At 38.6% G+C, this 21,183-nt stretch overlaps 1 non-coding gene across 1 annotated transcript; it reads left to right on the forward strand.

Annotated features, from left to right (window-relative positions):
* The first annotated feature begins 15,612 nt into the window (after positions 1-15,612).
* On the forward strand, positions 15,613-15,684 carry TRNAW-CCA (transfer RNA tryptophan (anticodon CCA)). The gene has a single exon. It is a non-coding gene; the product is annotated as a tRNA-Trp (tRNA).
* Positions 15,685-21,183: the final 5,499 nt, after the last annotated feature.

Consider the following 21,183-nt stretch of genomic DNA (forward strand, 5'->3'; position numbering starts at 1 on the left):
GCATGAACGGTTCTCCAACTTCAACTTTAATATTTTGTAGGTCATGTTTATTGAAAAACATCTTCAAGCGTATCAGGGCTGTGGGAAGGTTTGCGTATCGTTAACGTCAATGATATTGCATGTCCTTAACGACTTAGCTCGTGCATATTCTGGAAAACACTTGCATGCTCTTTACATGTTTTCAACTGTTCACATGTATGATATACCTGCTTGATATTTTCAAGAAACACCGCTCATGCACTAGAAAACACCGCTGGACTTGTGAGGGCAAAAAATATCTCCCGAGTATTGAGTTTGATCGATTCTGACCTGAAAATACGAGAATAATAACGTGAACGTACACGTAAAAACATAACGTGAATAAAAAAATGGAGGAATTTGCGTTCAATCAGTCTTGAGAGAGCACGGGATGGTATGAGGTATTATGCGGTACTACACTGAAAAAAAGTTCTGTCGTCACAAACCAGAATTTCTGGTTGTATTTCGCAACCAGATTTTCCGGTTGATTCAATCAGAATTACAGTTGACTCAACCAGACGTCTGGCTGACTCTACCAAATTCTGGTCGAGTCAACTACAATTCTGCTTAAATCAACCGGAAAATCTGGTTGCGAAATACAACCAGAAATTCTGGTTTGTGACAACAGAACTTTTTTTCAGTGTATGAGGTGCTATTTCCTATTATGAGGAGACACACCTTATTATAAAATTATATGTATAGGCGATTTGAATCCAAACTGGGCTCGTTACCAGCTGAGCGCTTAAAATGGAAAAAAAAGGATATTTTGTGACACCTCAATGTAGATCCATGGTTTTCTAAATACACTTGGGATCCTTGAAAAATAATTCAATCTTTTTTCTTGTGTAAAGATTACTTTTAAATCCATCCATACTTGCAAATGTACGATGCGTCTCAAACTGTATTGCACCTCATTGGATCCCGATGACTCGTCTTTGGAGGCATCAGTATAAACTCCATGTTCGAGACACGCACACGCAAATCTCTTCCACTTATTTTTCAAATCATGAACCAAGAGTATTCTCGTGATCAGTTCACTCAGTAGTTTCCACTTACATACGAAATCCATCAAATTTCAGACACCTGCAAATTCTCTATTTCCATGTTTTGAATTTTCGATTATCCTTAAATTTGATTAATCAATCAATCAATCAACTGATGGAAAAACTCTCCGGTGGATGTTTGAATGTACCAGCGGGCTGATTATTGGAATTGATAGACAAAGCGATTGACTTAGAAGATAAGGGAAGATATGGCGAACCTTTTGGTGGAAGCGGATGGTTGCAATGGACAAATGGGCTGCATTTTGCAATTTGGAACTATAAAGTCTGGCTCCTCTGGAAAAACACTTATGCGCAGAAAAAAACTAGTGGCACATACGTTGTTTTGAAACCAGGCTAGAATTTATAGTTCCAAATTGCAAAATGTAGTCCAAATAAAGAGTAATAGACCAACTGACGGCAACTAGGAAAAGACTCTTCAGTTTAACCACCGTTTTCTCCTTTAGTCTACATCAAATTTCCGTTTCAACCAATAGGATCGCTCCATTTCCCCTTTGTCTTCTATGTACTGGAAAAACCACATTGGATCTAGAGTCCAGACTCTTAAAAACATCGACAAGAAAAAATACTCTTGATTCAATCGGATTTTTGCTTAAATCAAGAACGAAGCCTCTTGATTTGAGTGGATTTCCTTTTGATTTAAGCTTAAATCTGATTGAATCAAGAGCATTTTTTCTTGTCAATGTTTTCAAGAGTCTGGAATCTAGATCCGCAATGTGTTTTTTTTCCCACTGTGTCTATAGTTTTGTGCATCAATTGCAAGAATTAGATCGCAAGCCACTTGACAACATCCAAATGCTCACACGGCGAGTCTCCTCAGCACGGGGGAGCTTTTGTCGCGCGAATCCACCAGACCGAACGGCGGCTCCGTTTTTCGCTCCTGCGGGAACGCCAAGCGCAAATCACCAGCCTCGACATCGGTTCGTATCGATCCGCTCTCGATAGTTCCCTATCCGAGACGGGCGAAGTATCGAAGGGTCGAATTTCGATGGATCGAGGTCGCGCCGCGCCACCTCTGTTTGTCTTTCCTCATGAAATCATTTCCGCGTCCCGCTCCATTCAACAAGTAAAGCTGCTCCGCTCTGCCGCAAGTATAAATTATCAATGCGCCCCTCTCCCCCCCCCCCGCCGCGCCGCGCGCCTTGCCACCGCCGCGAGGCAACGTCTGCGCAGCGGTGTCCTGCGCGTGGAATCCTGCGGCTTTTGAAGGGGCTGCGACAAAAGCTTGGGCTAGGTCTGCAGCCTCGCCTCGGACGGCGCCGAGACCGGTCGTGCGGCCGGTACCTTTCTGCCGTGCTAAGGAAGAACGCCGGTGAACCTTCGAGAGTTGCAAAATTTCCCTCGATAAAATGTTTATTTTTTAAGAAAATTATGAATATTTTTCCTTGAAACTTTCAGGAACTTTAGGTGAAATGAACTATAACAACTCTCACTGGAAAAAAAAAACACATTGGGTCTAGAGTCCAGACTCTTGAAAACATTGACAAGAAAAAATACTCTTGATTCAATGGGATTTTTGCTTGAATCAAAAGGAAATCCGCTCAAATTCAGAGGCTGGGTTCTTGATTTAAGCTTAAATCCGATTGAATCAAGAGTATTTTTTCTTGTCGATGTTTTTAAGAGTCTGGACTCTAGATCCAATGTGTGTTTTTTTCTTAATTTTCTTTTTTTTTTCTAAGTGTAGCGCAGTGCTTGGTTCAATTACTAATGTCTGGTTCTATGATTTGCCTTCAATTGAGAGGACAGGCAATAGGTCTACTCAGGAGTTAAAATAGTTGCTCGGCCGAGAGATGACAGTGCTTGGCTCCATCGATAATGTCTGGCTGTATAATTTGCCTTCAATTGAGAGGATAGGTAATATGTCCACACAGGAGTTAAAATAGTTGCTCGGTCGAGAGATGAACTTGGGCTAGGTACATACCTTTCTGCCGTGCTAAGGAAGAACGCCGTATGGACATTTGAGAGTTGCCAGATCTCCTACGATAAAATGTTTTTTTTTTTTTTTTTTTGAGGAACATTGTGAAATTTTCAGACACTATAGATAAATTATTACAAATAAAATTACCTGAGAAATCGGCAGAAATATATTCAAAAATTTTCCTAAAAATGAGAATTTTGCCGGAGGAAATTTTGCAGCGCCTGAAGGTACATACGGCGTTTTTCCTCACCACGGCAGAATACTCTCGAGGAAATATATCGATGGAAGCATGTATCTCCATTGCGATGTTTCAAAATTTCCGCTCGCATTTTATTTATGCAAGGAAAAACAAGGCAGCTCTTTACATTGATATTAACTGACGATATTATTCCGACAGAGAAGAAAATTCAAGAGAGTTTCAATGAAAATAGATGTGATAGTGAATATGGATTGCATTTCGCAAAAAGGAACCAAGAGCATTCCAATGTGATAAAGTGTATACTATCCGTTACTAATTACGGATGCTAGGACCTAGTGAGTTTTTGGACTACAACTCTCTTTTTGGGCCGTAGTATCTTGATTTATTTTGCGAGGAAAGCTCCGCTCTCTCTAGATGGTGCCTGACATTCTTAATAATTTGGAGCGCCTTAAATTTCGTATGATACTGTGCAACACCTCTGTTGCAAAATAGTTGCTTGAAGCGCCGCGGCAGGCAAGGGCGACCAGCGCGACACGCGCTCTAGCGCCTACAAATCTAACAGGGATACCTCACGCATTGCGCAATGCGTGAAGTATCCCTGTTAGGTTTGTAGGCGCCAGTGCGCCGCCGCTCCAATTTGTGTTATATAGGCTCTAATATTTAATCTCGTGGAGTCAGCGTTGTTCAACTCATGAATTTGAAATGTTTGCACACTCTGTATACATGATTCTCATTTTAATGATGAAAACAAATATGTCGTAAAGGAAAATATAATGTGCGTTTTGTAAATATTATGGTGATTCCGTACAAACTTGCGAATTTACAAAGCACACGAATTTTAACACAATTTCTTATAGCCTTTTATAGCCGATGGCGAAAAAGCAACAGCCAGGCGATAAAGTGTAAACCCCGGCGATAGGAACTATAGCCCGGCTGTATAATTTTTTATCGCCTCGTGTAGCCCGGTCGTATGATCTTTTCCACTTTCTACAGCCACTTATATGATTTTCTTTCGCCTTCTTCAGTCGGCCATAAGAACTCCTATGGTATTTTGAAACGCAGCTCCTATCGCCAATTTTTCAGCAGGGTTTGGAAAGGGCCATAACCGTCAAATTTTGACGCACTGTATTGTTTGAAGGTGGACAATTCACAAAATTCAAAACAAAACGCCAAGTTGAAGGGTAGGGGGAAGGTTTTTCTTTGAAATCATAGAAATGAAAACCGGAAACAATTCAACTCAAATCGTGAAGACTTGCCTCGTTCTATACTTTCTGCTGAGCGCTTTAATGGACCGAGTTTATCAGAAGGAAGTCAACCCATATTTTCGAAAAAAATGGGTCAATAATGTTTTTGAGTTCCTTTAGCCGTATATTTTCTCCTGCCAACAACTGAAAATCAAAAAACAAAAATTAGCGTGTAAAAAGAGGGGTTTTTTATTTTCTACATTAAACGTTATTCAAGAATAAAATTTCAAACCTCTTTTTCTCAGTTTCAACTTAATGTGGGTTGGTTCCTTCCAGATGAACTCGGTCCAAATGTTGCACATATAAATTCGGAGACGTTTCCGAAGGATTTACGGTTATGGAACAAATGTCCAAAAATAAAAGTCCAAAGCACAAAAATGTCCAAAGTCATAAAAGTCCACATCTAAAACATGTCCAAATATCTGGAATGCCCTGTAGCAGCATTATGGCCAAAAACAAAAATGCCCAAATGGATATAATTTGACAAAGTGGCAAAACAGTGAGCTTGGAAGCTTTCTACAGAAATATCCATGGAGATAATGAAGAAGCAGTGATTCAGAGTTTTCCTAACCTACTCGTATTCTTGGTATAGTTAAACTACATAGACCCTACAGACAGAAGAATTTATAAGAACAGGTGAATGACAATATAATGTAAATTATGACGTATAGTAACCGTACATTTGGGCATTTCTTATTTTGGCCATTTCACTGCGACTGGACATTTCAGACACTTGGACATTTTTTGCTCGTGGACTTTTTTTACATTTGCCATTTTTTTTACTCTGGACATATAATTTTGGACATTTTGTCCTATCACCGGTCTACTGGAAAAAAATACATTGGATCCAGAGTCCAGACTCTCGAAAACATTGACAAGAAAAAATACTCTTGATTCAATCGGATTTTTGCTTGAATCAAAAGGAAATCCGCTTAAATTAAGAGGCTTGGTTCTTGATTTAAGCTAGATTCTGATTGAATCAAGAGTATTTTTTCTCGCCGATGTTTTTAAGAGTCTGGACTGTAGATCCAATGTGTTTTTTTCCAGTGTATCGCCGGATTTACACTCAATAATTTCCCCTGATATGACAACTCGGTGAGGCAGGATCCCTGGAATCCCTCGACCGATGACGAAGTGATTATCGTCGCTTTACTTTCGTCTCGGGGAACTGAGTCGGTGATTTATTCGAGTCTTAAATTTTACATTTATAAATAAGCGCCTTTGTGATGAAATCTTTTAAGATAATTGAAACCAGAGGCTTACAAATTCCTGGAACCGCGCTCCCCAAAGCACTCCCGGTAATACCGTTCCCGTAGCGTGGCGTGCTTTGCGATATATCGATTGATTTGCCATTAAAACCTATGGGGAAGCATCGATAGACAGGGTGCTTGCAGCGAACACCTTCATAATCGATTTTTTACCATAGCTTCAAATGCAGAAATATCGATAATCGATCCTTCATGCCTCGTTACTGTAACTGTTCCGAATGATCTCGGATTCTTCCATTATTTTTTTGTCGGTTTTCTGCCGACGCATTCACCCAGAACGGTTTCCTTTGCCAAGTTTTCCACCCCTCGAGGGATTAAGCGTGGGTTAATTTAAATTACACTGCATTTCGTGGAAAAACTTCCAGTTTCTCAAAAGAGCTGAGGGTTTCAGCCGTTGTTTGAGTTTTTTTTTTTTTTTTTAATACATGCCGATTCCAATTGAATCCTTCAGTTTGAAAAGGGGCCAACTCGGAAAATTGGAAAGTCCGGCTTATTGCGAAAACTTAGGCTTCAAGGTCTCGCGTATCATTTATGTTTTCCAACCTTTTTCTTTACCCTCTTTTCCCTCGCTCTATATTCAACAAAAATACTTTTTTTTTTTTTTTTTTTGAACCTTCTGTGGCATGAGTTAATTTTGGAGCTGAGATTCTGGGAGACACTTACCTATTTTGTGGCCTCCATAAAAACGTAGAGTAACAATTTTTTTTAAGTTTTAAATTTTTGGGAATTAGTTATTCAAAAAAGAGAAAAACTAATATGAAAACTTGCAAAGTTATGCCACAGAGGAAAGATTCAATTTTTAAACATCCCAAAAATATGTTGTTACGAATCTGTAACACTATGCCATAGAGGGTTAATTCCGTTTATTTCTGAGAGTAGCCTACGCTGATTGTTGAATGCATTTCTAGCTTTGACCGTCAGGTAAAACAAGAAATTATCCTATACTAAGAAAATAAGGTCGATTGTGACCATACCGTGAAGTATTGAACTTCATATTTCAACAAGGAACTACAGTTTCTGGCTGTTATCAAAAAAGCGTATGTACCAAAGGTTTTCCTATGCATATAGGTACTTTTATGGATGAACCTGAGATTTTAGTGCTTAATTGCAATATGTGGTCCAATTGCAGTGTTCCGTAACGGCCAACTCACGGTCCATAGACCCCTCAAATGTTGACTTGGGGGCAAAATTTTCCTATTTTACCCGGTGAATTCCCATAGATTTTGAAGGTCAAATTTAGGAATTGCTGAGGTTAAAAATTTCATGGCCTACTAACGAAATGATAAGATGATAAGAGGGAATTGAGTAACGCGTCATAAAAAACTGCCAAAACTGTTATACATAGTTCCGCAGTCGATTAAAGTTGTCTATTCTCTTTCATGCGAGCAGGGAATTTAACATTCCAGTAACTAATGCAACTATACACGTTAATATCTCAGTTAGGAGTTGCTTTAAATAATTCTCGTTGCACAAATTGTGTTATACGTGAAATTTTGGTTAAGATACCTATATCGGAATGCGTCAATCGCACATTGTTCAGTGGCTCATCGCAAAATACAATGCATAATTGAATCAGCGAGAATGAAAACATACCAACTCTGAGAAATAAAAACATTTTAGAGACACAAAAAACTGCGCAGTATGTAAGGAAAGTGTTTAAGAAAAAGCTTTTTTGCGCCAAAAAGACAATTACTTCAAGATTTTTAAAATGCTCAAGTCGACATAGATGCCCCATTTCCAATGACAGTTATGAAAATAGGGCATCTTTAATAAATTTCGGGTATTGTTAAGTCTTCAAGTTGGTGTGTTTTCACTTTCACAGATTCAAATACAGATACCACTATTCGAACTTGACGGAACTTATTTTGCCTATTCGGATAATTGAAGGCGAGATCTCATTCTGACGACTTATGACGGAAAGAGGCGAGTTGGGTTGGTGTATGGTCGCAGGGTGTCTGCAGGTCTGGAAAACCGGGAAAAATCAGGGAATTTGATCACTGTCTGGAAAACCGGGAAAAGTCAGGGAATTCGATCGAAAACCGGTGAAAGTCAGGGAATTTTCGCAATTCGAACATTTCGCGGCTATTTTTGCTCGTCACTGCCGAATTGGCCGAGTAGCTCGCTTGCGTGGCTGATAATGTAAACTGCTCTGTTCAACCAGTTTGCAACACGGCCGCTAGGTTCACTAATGTGTGTTCCCTAACTTTAAAGATCGAATCGATCTACCCTATTTAATTTATCTACTTAATTCATGCTAAATGGCAAGATAGACTAAATAGACTTGAATGAAGTTAACTTGCTAACAGCAGAAAATTACAGTAAATAATGATAGGAAACTAAGTGCCCTAGTTTTGAGCAGATGGTTAATCAATTTTTTCAATAAGTTAGGAAATTTAATGAAAAGGCTAGAATTTTAGTTTTTCTTTAACTGAGTAAAGAAATATTTAATGTCAACCGCATTTTGCATGAAATTTTTCTGGTTCTTAAATCAACATGTTCACAACTGGTGCATCCACCTTGTAGAAATATTATTGGTGGATTATATTCTAACAAGCCAATGCTTGTTGAGTATAAGACAAATTCAATACCAACAATAGATTCTGGAATCCATTGAATTAATTGACCTAAAAAAAAAAAAAAAAAAAAAAAAAAAAAATCCCGAATCAAGCAAATTTATCTAAAATCGAGAAGAGACTCGTATTTCCTCTTGATTATAGCAAAATCTACCTGAGTTAGGCACATTTACAACTCTTGTTTTCTATTTTAAGAAAAAGAAACTTGTGTTTTCAGGGCACTAAGTAATATGCCAATATTTATGGAATCACCAGGGTGAACTAAAGTTTGAATTTTCAAAAGTATACGGGGCAATGTGTCACAAAGAGAGCGTAGTAGAGCTTAAAAATTAAATTTTGAAGGTGAATTTTAGTTTGAGTATACCATTTTGGAATTAGCTTTATTTTGAGTATTTAGGATCTCGTTCCTTTCAAAAGTATTACTCAACTCCTCCCAACGCCATGGTAATTCAGAATATGACTTTATGGGGTTATTCCTAAGGATAGTTTTTTTTTAATATTTTCTAACTAGTTCATCGTATGGCTAAACCCAAAAAGTCAGGGAATTTTGTTATTTTTTGTCATGGAAAACCTGGAATTGTCAGGGAATTTCATTTTGAAAATCGTGTAGACACCCTGGGTCGGGTCGTTGGAAGCAGGAGGAATAATTTCACATGAATTTTACCGGCGATGCTTTTTGGTGAATTCGATTAAATTAAATAATGGGTCAGTTGCGCCGGTTATAGAATCGTGTTCTGATGCTTGGGTCTTTTAGACTAGCAAAAATTAAGAAGAAATGTCTTAACAGCATCTTTCTACGTTGAATATTAACCGAGAAATCGCGATTCGAAAAATTCGGTTTACGACATCCGCCGTGGTAGCGACACCCTTGGTATCTTCCACTTTGCTTTCCTCGGTCAGAGAAACACACATTTGCTCTGGTTACTCAACGACGTTGAGTAACCAGTATAAGTCGTATGAAATCTATGTGGGAGAAACCAAGAATGTCAATGCCACGGCGGACGACGTCATGAACATAAGTTTTTAAGCGCGATATATCTGTTAATTTTGAACGTAGAAAGTTGCTGCTTGGACAAATCTTAATATTTTTAGCTGATCGAAAAGAATCAAGCATCAAGACACGATTCTCAGGCCAGCGCAACTGACTTATTGAGAATTTGAGAAGTCAGTTGTTTTAATCACTTTGATTACGTGCACTGGGAAAAAAGGACCGAGACTTAGTATTGTCTTTTCTCTCCATAACAACAACCTTTAAAATGATGAATTCTAATAATGATTTTGTGAAAAAATTTCACGCCCTAGGGAAAAAACACATTGGATCTAGAGTCCAGACTCTTAAAATCATCGACAAGAAAAAATACTCTTGATTCAATCAGATTTAAGCTTAAATCAAGAACCAAGCCTCTTAATTTGAGCGGATTCCCTTTTGATCTAAGCTTAAATCTGACTGAATCAAGAGTCATTTTTCTTGTCAATGTTATCAAGAGTCTGGACTCTAGATCCAATGTGTTTTTTTTTTCCAGTGCGAATAACATAGCTCGATCATACTTTTAAAGCATGCATGCACGAGCCACAAATGACTCGTTGTCAGGATCGATTCTCTCCATTTGGCGACGACGGAGGGCGATTCTTTTCGGGGAACTATAACAGCAACGCTACCTATGAGCGAGTCCCTGTTGTTTCTGTTGTTCTCGAGCCGACCCCTTACGCCCCCTTGCGGACCGAATCTGAACCACCAGATCACTGTAGCTCCACTCTGCGGCACTTGTTGACCCATGCTCCGGCTTTGCCAAATCAATCCGCTTCCCTCAATATTTAAATTAAAACAGTGCAATCTCATAATATTTCTCCGTCGTTTGAAACGTCCCAATGGACCAGGAGCCAAGTTACGAGTATAAGAATTCTCATACGAGTTTCCTAACAAAAAATATTCATAAAACACGATTCTCGCAACGAAAATTACTAAAATCACTCTCGCTAAGATATTAACGTGCGCATAGTTTACATTGTTTACGGTAATTTCGCAATTCCTGCTCAAATAAAAACATTTGTCAACTCAAGAAATCGCGCTCTACAACTGTCTTAGCTGGCTTCTTAATCAATCAGTGTTCCATTCCCGCCCTGTGTTATTCAAACAGTGTAAATAACTTGCTACAGCTAAGTCCAAGCACCGTAATGGAGGTTGTCATCTTTTCATTCCACAAAGGCTGTTTTGGTAACGTCAATGACGCGATGAAATTAATGTAGACTTTTGTTCTTCCATGAGCGGAAGATTTGAATTGATGCAGCAAAAAACATTAAATGTCTTCAGGCAATTAATTTCAGCATTTTTCGTTGCGCGTATCGTGTTCTACGTGAAATTTTGGTCGAGTAACATGTATCAGATAGCTTAAAGTCCTAACTTTTTTACGGGTCCGTTGAGAACTAGATTTGCCTACATTTAGCCGGTTATGCAAAATGACTGTCGTGGCGTACGAATAGTGGTATCACAATTTTGCATTGAGATTACACAGTGTATTGAAGGCGCTCCTCTTTATTCAATCATAGTGCGGCATAGTGGCCATATTACGTCCATTATTTTCCCGCCATTCCGCCCTGTTCGAAATTCCTTCATGTCTTTGGACTCTTTGAAAGTGTTCTAGTTCAGGATTTTGGCTCCAAAAGCACGCAATAAATCACCATGTAATCTACTCACTTTGTACTTTCAGAATATTAAATTAAATACTAAAAAAAAAAAAAAAATTTCAAAATGCTCAAGGTTTAGTGACCTATTGCAGATACCGAACTTTTTTGCATCCCTTACCTTGCTTTCACAACATGCATAGGTTTGCATCTCAGCCCTAAACCGGCGGATATTATTCACAAAAAGGTTAGGTAACCAATTGCCGACCCTTCTTGCGTCATCGTTGCAAATTCGTTTCTCTTTGAATTTCATACGCGATCAATGCGCTCGTCGTGATTCTGGACCGATTTTCCAGTACAAGCAACTCCTAATTGGACCAAATTCTGCAATTAGGAACTACAATTTCTGGATCATCCGTAAAAACACCTATGTGCAGAGGGAAACTAATGGGGCCTACGTTTTTTCCAAACTGAACCAAAAATGTTTTTTCCTAATTGCAAAATGCAGTCCAATTTTGCTCTACACAGGGAGGAATTTCAACATAAAAGTTTGGTTAATACCACAAGTAAAACACAAAATAACCCTAGCCTTCGGTTGCCAATTTTAAGATAAAATATCAGCTAGTTTTCTTGAAGAAATTTAATAAAAAAACGAGTGATGTATACCAACGTCGCAATTGGAGGAACGCATTTTCCCAGTCCTCGTAACGTTTTCTGCGCTAAATTTGCCGCAAACCGTACTAAAATCAACACAAAATATGTGTTGGTTTGTGTTTCACTTCACCGAAAAATAAGTGAAGTCGATTTGACGTTCTGGATGTAAAATAAGTGTGTGAGAACTTATAAAATGCTGATTTACCCGCTACAGCAGTTACTTCAGCAATGTCAAGATGTAAAACTAACCGCTGAGGCGGGCAATGGAGATGTTGCATGTGTGAGGAATTTGCGATTTGACTGTTGATTCTTACGTAAAAGTTCGCGAGAAACACGATGGTGCCACTGGTTTTCTCTGAAATCAACTCCCAAGCTCAAAAAAAGCTCTCAAGTTGAGGCCAAAATGGAGGGGATATCCCACCCTACCCTGAGATTTCACCAAGTCCTAGAATCTGTGTATTCAATATAGTTTAGCATAATTTTTGAACTTCATTAGAGGAATAAGTAACTCGATTCAAGCAGAAATATACTCAAATTTACCGCCAAGAAGATTTCCTTATGAATCAATAAAGAATATAATGCTTATTCAAAGAGGAAAAGATGCTTAATAATAAGAAAGTCACCTACATCAAGCAGAACCCCGCTTTTATTCAGCTATTTTATTCTTAATTCAAAATAAACTCTTCTTGACGGCAAACTAAAGAATGTTTCTGCCTAAATCGAGTCACTTTTTTCTCTAATGATATTCAAAAAATATGCTAAACGTTATTAAATACGAATGCTGGGATTTAGTGAGTTTTTTGACTGGTAGCTCTCTTTTTTGCCGTAGTTTCTTGCTTTATTTAGCAAGGTAAGCTCCGTACTCTCAGAGAATACCTGTCATCCTTAGTATGTTGGAGTGCCTTCAATTCCGTATGATACTGTGCAACATCTCTGTTGTGAAATAGTTGCTTGCGGCGCCGTGGCACGCCTCAGCGCGTGGCTGGCGAGGGCAACCAACGCGACACTCGCACTGGCGCCTACAAACCTAAGTGGATACTTCACGCATTGCGCAATGCGTGAAGTATCCCTGTTAGGTTTGTAGGCGCTAGTGCGCATGCCACGCTGGCAGCACGCCGCGCCGCGCGCCGCTCCGCTCTGTGTTAGGCTCTAATATTTAAACTCGCGGAGTCAGCGTTTTTCAACTTTTGATTTTGCACACTCTGCATGGATTTCCTGAATTTTGCATGTGGGAATGCCTCACACATGCAACATCTCCATTTAGCATTTTATAAGTTCTCGCACACTCTTTTACATCTAAAATGTTAAATCAACTTCACTTTTTTTTGGTGTTCCTATATTAACCAAAAGTAACACAAGAACACAAATATCTTTATCTGTGTAGCTGAAATTTGCAACGCTCGTATAGCCTTTTCCCATGATTTCCCTGATTCCAGCCTATCGATCAGCGCTGAATCGCGATTTCTGCACAAAATCCGACAGCCCTGTCCAAGGTAGCGAAGATATAGTTGCCGAATGGTGCGATCCGATTGTATTATTTGAATTCAACTCATCGGGAAATTAAGAGCGCGTAAGCGAAACCTGACAACGTGGCTCTCGGCAACTCCGGACCAGTTATTTATTAATGCAGCTGAGTTTATTACTCTCGACCGGCTATTTATAACAATCACGACTCTGAAATTATTAGCTGCCCCTCCTCATCCCCCTGCGTTCTGCGCCTTACGCATCTAGTCTACGTAACCTCTGACGTCACGTTGGCAGACAGAACGGAATTCGGATATAGCCACCGGGACTCCAAATATGTGAATTGTCATCTTCGAAAAAGGGAGCCCGTAACCACATTTTAGCAGCGGGTTGATTTTTGGGATTTATACACGGAAAAAAAAAGAATTGCTGATTCAGAAATTCAATTGCTAAAAACAGTGAGTGCAATGTTTCAACGCAGATTTTACAACAAAAAAAATGCTTCTGTAACCACCCCCGTGGTTAAATTAGTTTACAATGTGGTTAAATTAGTTTACAATGTGGTTCAAGTAGCTTTTTTTTGTTGTAAAATCTGCGTTGAAACATTGCACTCACTGTTTTTAGCAATTGTATTGCTGAATCAGTAATTCTTTTTTTTCCGTGTAGACAAAGCAATAGACAAAAAAGGCGAAGATCCAATGGGATCCAATGGCGCGATCCTTTGGTTGAAACGGGTTTTTTTTTACAGACTAATCGTCAGAGAAGGTGCAATATTATGGATTAATTACAGGATTTCTTTCTGGTTCGTGTTATCTAGTCCATAAGCACGTCCACTGCAACCGTCTGTCATCCAATATGATAGCTCCATTTCCCCTTGATCTCCTTGGTCTATAGCTTCGTTTATCAATGTCAATAGTCGGCCCGCGTGGAAAAATAGGCCAGGGTCACCCGCAAATGCGCTAATTTGGTCTGTTGCATTCGCAACAATTTTTTCAATCGGTAGGAACGGACCTTTTTTAGATCCCGTCACCAAGTTTCCTCTCAAAATTGGCAATATTTTTTCTCGCAAAGTGGCAATAGTGTTATTTAAATGAGGCACGTGCAATGCAACTTTTTTCTTTTTTTTCTTTAAATGATATCATCTCTCTTGTCCTACAGAATCTTACCTCGTTTTCCACAAGTACAAAATTTTAAAAAGATGCAGCATGTTGAGCGACCTCAAATTATTTTTCGTAATCGTGTCGGATAGCAACACTATTAATTAATACTCATATTATAGACACGAATCCGAAAAATTAGATTCTGTATCATGATAACACCGTTTCCTTAACATTGGATTGCTACACTTTGGAAAATATCATTTATGTCAAGCAGGCTGGTAACAGTCAGAGAAAAACTGAGGTGAAGGAATTTTAATAAGACGTGAAAATTCGGTAAAAAGTTAAGGAGTTCTTTCATCTGACTTTTCCCATGACGGTCACATTTCGACCGAAAGCAATAGCGCACACCTAGGCACATTTCGGAGAGGGAAGGGGGAGGGGGCGAGTTATGAATAGATAGTTTTTAATTCATCTTTTGCAAGTCTTCTCTTGTCAAATATTAAAAATCGAAAAAATATATTTTTAACGTGAATATAAGTATTGAACTTTAAGTTTTATTTATAGTCACTCTTTACACAACTTTTTTCCTTAGGAAACCCCGTATGGTTTACATAGAGACTAAAGGGGTTCAAGGAGATTCGCAACATAATATCGTAAGAAGGACAATTTTTGCAATTCTCAAATAAAGTTTTGACGTAAAATTCTGTAAATAGATCTTTTTGAGGGATTACAATGATTTACTGCTACAAATAATAATGAATTACGAAAGGAAATATACAGCGAGGTTGGTAAATTTCAAAGTAGGCTCGCACTTATTTTACAGTTTGTCAATATCATAGAATTTTTTCCCTTGTGTTTTGTACGTTCTGAGGTGGCAAATCATTGTAATACCTCGTAAGGATCCGTTTCTGTGGGTTGCAAAATTTTTATTATTATAATGTACTGAGAAAAGGATTGGAACATTTTGACTCGACTTTTCCGAATTTGGTGTTGTGTCTAAACTTATTGGTACTGCACAGCAAACTCATAGGATGTGTACTTCAACTATAATTGGGGAACTGTAATCTACCAGAGTTCAACTCCGATAAGTTTGCTGTACAGCGCCAATAAGTTTGTGTACAAAATCAATTAAGAAGTTGGAAAAATTGGTTTTATAACACTGAATGTCATTTTTAGGGACAAGATTTTGACATGATGTCGTAGCCATGCCATGATCCTTGTCTCTGTAAAAACGTAAATACTCATATAGTTAAGGAGAAAACCGTATTGAGAGTGAAATTTGACAGTAATTACGATAATTTCAAACATCGTAACCCCGTTTGCTTACATTCAAGAAAAGTCAGAACTATTAAATTATTAAGGAATTACCTTTAAAATAACAAAGATATGCTATTATTTAGGTCCCAGCAAAGTTAGGCAATTACGTGAGACACATGAATTTACTCTCAAATTGAAAATTGAAAGTACAGGTAATGATTGTTTCACCATGCCGACTCCGTGGCGCAACGGTAGCGCGTCTGACTCCAGATCAGAAGGTTGCGTGTTCAAATCACGTCGGGGTCACTATTTTGCTGCTTATATTTAACTATAATCAAAACTATTAAGTTGTTAAAGAATTACCTTTAAAATAAAAAAAAAAATATAATTTTATTAAGTTCCCAGTATAGCGAGGCAAGTACATAGGCCACATAAATCAGATAATGTGTCTATAAGATACCCTCGTCACCACGGACACTTGAGTTGAAATTGTTAGTTGGACCTCGTTTAGCAGTAAGGAACCAAGTCACATCTGCTATCTCCAAATTTACTCGGGCAGTTTAATTTTTTCATGAAAACGGTCGTGTGGATTTTCGTGCTAATTTCAGTGAATTTCCTGCATAGTACGAAACAAATTCCTTAACATTTTCGAAGTTCTCTCCCCACAAACCTTCTCTTGTAAAAAATTAAATTTAATTTTTAATTTAATTTAAATTTTTTTCAATTTATTTAAAGACCCAATTAAATTTGGCAATAGCTGATGTGTATTGGTTCCTTCCTGCTAAACGCGGTCTCATTAGCTTTAACAGCCCCAAAAAGGACACACTTAACTCTGATTAGATTTTTCCTGTTCGATGAGAATTTTTGTTTTTTTTTGTACAGAAACCAACACAACAACTGCGACATCTTGTCAAAAGCATTGTACAGGATTGCCACGAAAGCAATAGTCAGGGAATACAGGGAAATATCCGGAAATTTTACTATGCAGTCAGGGAAAACCTGGAAATGTCAGGGAAAATGACGAAAATGTCAGGGATAATTTTCAAGTCACATTTATCTGCTTTTTAGTATGAGCTTGACGTTTCGATCGACAAATTTTGCCTAAAAACTATTTCTAATTATGTATTTTTAACCATCTAGCATACCTATCTACAATTGTCAGGGAATTTCAGCAAAATGTGTCAGGGAAATCAGAGATATGTCAGGGAATTTCATTTTCTAAATTTTTAGGCAACTCGTATCTAATACTTGAAATACATCTTTGAAGAGTCATCGTGGCATTTTGTTTGATGATGAATCTGTATCAGCGATCAAGTAGATCCATGATCTATATCTAAAGATATGCATCTATCCAAGAGATCAAATAAGCGGGACGAGCCTCGCGACTCGCGGAGTTAGACAGCGTTCGCGCGGTTTTGGACTAAACTCAAAATAGTTTTCGGCTCTTGCACTTCGAACACAGTATCTAATGACTGTTTTCGAGTCAAAAATAACCGTTTACCACGGACGCCACATTTCTGTCATCCCCACATTTCCCGCTGTTTTTCCATCTGTCTTTGGATTCCGAGTCAGAGTATTTACTCAGGCATATTCCTTAGGATGGACGTTTAATTTTTGGGGTACTTAGGGTGTCCACTTGTCCGGAATTTTCAAAAATAGTTCTGTTTTTTAAAGGCGGTCTGGAAGTACAAAAAAGAGCGGAAATTCTGCACGAATAAGGGCCGGGATTTTTTCCTTCGTACCACGCGTGTTCTTTATAAGGACTGAAAAGTATGCAATCCCCTGCGTGTTAATTCATAAAATAGCATTTACCTGCAAAATCGTGGTTGTGCAGTCAGTTGATTTCCAAGCCCCCAATGAAGTTTTGTGTCTCCGTCATTTTTGTTTTAAATCGATCAAGAATTTCAAATTTTCGAAATTTTTCGAATTTTGTCAGATGGAGGTACTGCAAAAGCAGTAAATTTTTCTATTGAGGAGGTATATGTCTTGGGAATGTGCTGAAAAACTACTGTAAAAGTACTGATTTATGACCAGCTTGTTTCAGTAGACACCTGGGTACAAGTAAGTAGAGCTTTGAATAATGGTGATTACTAAGCTCGTTGTTCCTTTGGGTTGAACGGTTGGTTGGCTCAGGTTTTCTCCTGCAAATTCTCGTCCCTCTGACGCAAGGGCGTATCTTAATTTTCACATGAGCCCAGTTTCACATATAAATCCATGCTATCCGGGGTTCATGCGGAATTTAAGATACGTCCTTATGTCAGAAAAGCGATTAAATGTAGGTACGTCAGTTCGCACATATCTCTGCAAATGTTTCTGAACGATCGAGTAAGAAAATACATACTTAAACGTTTTAAATTTATTGTATCTTCAAAACGAACCTGAAATTTTGGAATGATGCTATGCTGACAGTGAAAAATAGTTGGAATTACCTATATCAATTTCTATTTGACTTTAAACTGGTGTGTAATGTTCATCAAATCATCGTTGAAAATTAGTTTGCACTCAAGCGGTAAGGATCCAGGATCCTCCTCGAGTTATCAAAAAAGTTTTCGCTTAAAAAATTCTTATCAATCGAGTTAGTTTAATAATCTGAAAAGCGGATTTTGCGTGATAATGCATCAGTCAGGAAAGTCTAAAATACTCTCCCAACTTCACAATTTGTGCAAGCAGCTTCCGTTCTTTTAGCTTTCTGCTGCAAAAACGATATTACGCCACTGATGAACATTTCTTACGAGGAGTCGTTCCTTCCAACCCTGGCACACCAGGATGATACGCAATATTCAACATGACTGACACCAACCCCTGGTAAAAATTGGCAGCAGAATCTGTGTTCCAAAATACCTGTGTTGACCTACGGCCGGCTGTAAGATTTCCAATAGCTTCTATAGCCGGCTACACAATTTCTTATAGCCTTTTATAGCCGATGGCGATTAAGCAACTCACAGCCAGGCGATGAAGTGTATGCTAAACGTCACTAATTATGGATGCTAGGACTTAGTGAGTTTTTGGACCACTGCTCTCTTTTTGGGCCGTAGTATCTTGATTTATTTTGCGAGGAAAGCTCCGTACTTTTGATGGATGCCTGCCATTCCTAATATATTAGAGCACCTTCAGTTTCGTATGATACTGTGCAATACCTCTGGTGTGAAATGGTTGTTTCAAGAGCCGCGGCAAGCTGCGGTGCGGTAGGCAGGCAGCCAGCGCGAAACGCGCATTGGCGCCTACAAACCTAACAGGGATACTTCACGCGTTGCGCAATGCGTGAAGTATCCCAGTTAGGTTTGTTGGAGTCAGTGCGTCGCCGCTCCGCTTTGTGTTAGGCTCTAATATTTGATCTGGCGGAGTCATTGTTATTCAACTCATGATTTTGAAATGTTTGCACATCCTGTATGGATTATTCTCGTTTTAATTGATGAAAAAAAATATGTATTGAAGGAATATATAACGTGTGTTTTGTAAATATTAAGGTGGTTCCGTATCAAACTTAATGATTTCCGAAGCACAAGAATTTCTACACAATTTCTTATAGCCTTTTATAATCGATGGCGAAAAAGCAACAGCCAGGCGATAGAGGGTAAAGCCCGACGATAGGAACTATAGCCCGGCTGCATAATTTTTTATCGCTTCGTATAGCCCGGCCCCATGATTTTCTCCGCATTCTACAACCAGCTATATGATTTTCTGTAGCCTTCTTTAGCCGGCTATAAGAATTCCTATGGTATTTTGAAACGCAGCTCTTATCGCCAATTTTTACCAGGGACCCGCAAAAACTTATGTACCCAGACGGGATTTAACTAACTATGGCTTGTTTAGGTTTACATTTTCCTTGCGTTGATGAAGGTCATTGTGCCTCCTCACGATTTTCCTGCGAAAGCGTCAGCCATGTTGAATATTGTGTAGCCCATTGCGGAAGGGTTGGATGGAATGACTCCCCTAAGAAACGTTCACCTGTGCCGTAGTATCGTTTTTGCAGTAAGAAGCTGAAAAAATGCATATTTCTGAAGGAGATTGTGAAGTCAGAAGTGTAATTCAAATCCTTCCCGATGCGCTCAACGTGATTTTTGAATCATTTGCCTTATGGAACAAGTCTTATTTGAATCAGTGAGAACGAAAACACACCAACTTGGATAAATGAAAATAATCAAAGACATACACAAAACTGCACAGTAGATGAAGAATTTATTAAAAAAAAAAGATTTTTTATGTCGAAAGACTAGTACGACAGGGCATTTTAAATGTTCAAGATGGAACAAATGCGCTGACTTCAATGACCTTTATAAAAACTGACTGTCTTCAATGAAAATGTGACATTTTTGAGTTATTGAGTTGGTGTGTTTTCGTTTTCACTGATTCATTTCTGCTCCAGCTGAGATTTGCAATAGGCCCATTGGCTTAAAGAGATAGGGAACAACTCTATTAATCCCGTTTTTTTTTTGAAATACACCATTTTCCCGTAATTTTGTAGATGTAGAGGATTTGGTCGATCATACAAGAACTTATTAGCATATCGACGGTGAAACTACCAAACCGCGTATCTCGGTTTGCGACGTCGCAGACTTCCTGTCATACTTTATTTTTTAAATGAAAAACTACTTAACGTCCAGTCTTGAAAATTTCTGTGATTTTTCCTCTTTGTGCGGAGAAAATTTCGTGAAAATTTCAAGGAATGATATTGATTTGGTCTACTTCAAAAAAATAAAATGTGAGCGTAGATTTTTAAACACCGCAAACGAGATACGTGGTTTGGTAGTTTCACCGTCGATATTTTTGTTCCAAATACACATCTTTCATCACCAGATGAATCCGCACAGCCGGTAAAATCAGATACACTCTTAAGATATCGTATTTATATGCTACGGAGCGAAATGAATTTGAGGCAAAGAGTGTTTGCGTTATTCCACAAAAGGGAAGGAAATAAAGGACGGGGTAGAAAACTGAGGGCAAAGAGGGCGAGACTGATATTGCAGTCGCGTCACGAAGGGTCCTTCGTTGACAAATCGGCCATCCCTGCACCGGGGATAACCCTTCTGGCGCACATTTGATCGTTCAGCAATTCAATATCGGCGCTGATAGAATAGCCTGCATGCTCGTGCACCTCGTCATACATTCCAATAAATAATTCGGATTATATTTTGCAGAAAGTAACCACACTGAAAAAAAAATCTCGGTGTATTTACTAAAAAAAGGGTAAAATTACCAAGAATTCAGGGTTCTATTTGATCCCAGTTTTTTCTTTGTAAAATTACCATTTATGGAATTGGTAATTTTACTGAGGAATCTCGGTTAAATTATTGAACTTTCTCGGTAATTTTACTGGACCCCGGTGTAAACGCCAATATTTGTTATCGATTGTGGTAGAATTACCGAGATAAAATGGCAAAGTTACCGGGAATTGATTACCAATAAAAGTGGTATTCTTACCTGAAAAAGACAGTAAAAATACCAGTTTTTGGGTAAGCTTACCAGTTGTCTTGGTAAAATTACCAATAATTGGTAAAAAATTGAGATGGTAAAGGTACCAACGGCCCTTGGTAAAAACGCCGAGCATTTTTTTTTCAGTGCACTATTTCTGGCTAATCCATAATTGTTCCTATCCGCACAAGGAACATACGTGACATACATACGTCGTTCGTTAAATGAGTCAGAAGTAGTAGTTCCTAATTGCAGAATGTAGTCCATGTGTGAAGATACCACTATTCGAACTCGACGGAGCTCGTTTTGCCTACCAGAGTATTTGAAGGCGAAATCTCAATCGGACGATTTTAGATGGAAAGAGGTCCATTTGACCTCATGATGGATAGGTTA

Source organism: Bemisia tabaci, chromosome 10 (assembly GCF_918797505.1).
Source record: "Bemisia tabaci chromosome 10, PGI_BMITA_v3".
Lineage (NCBI taxonomy): Eukaryota > Metazoa > Arthropoda > Insecta > Hemiptera > Aleyrodidae > Bemisia > Bemisia tabaci.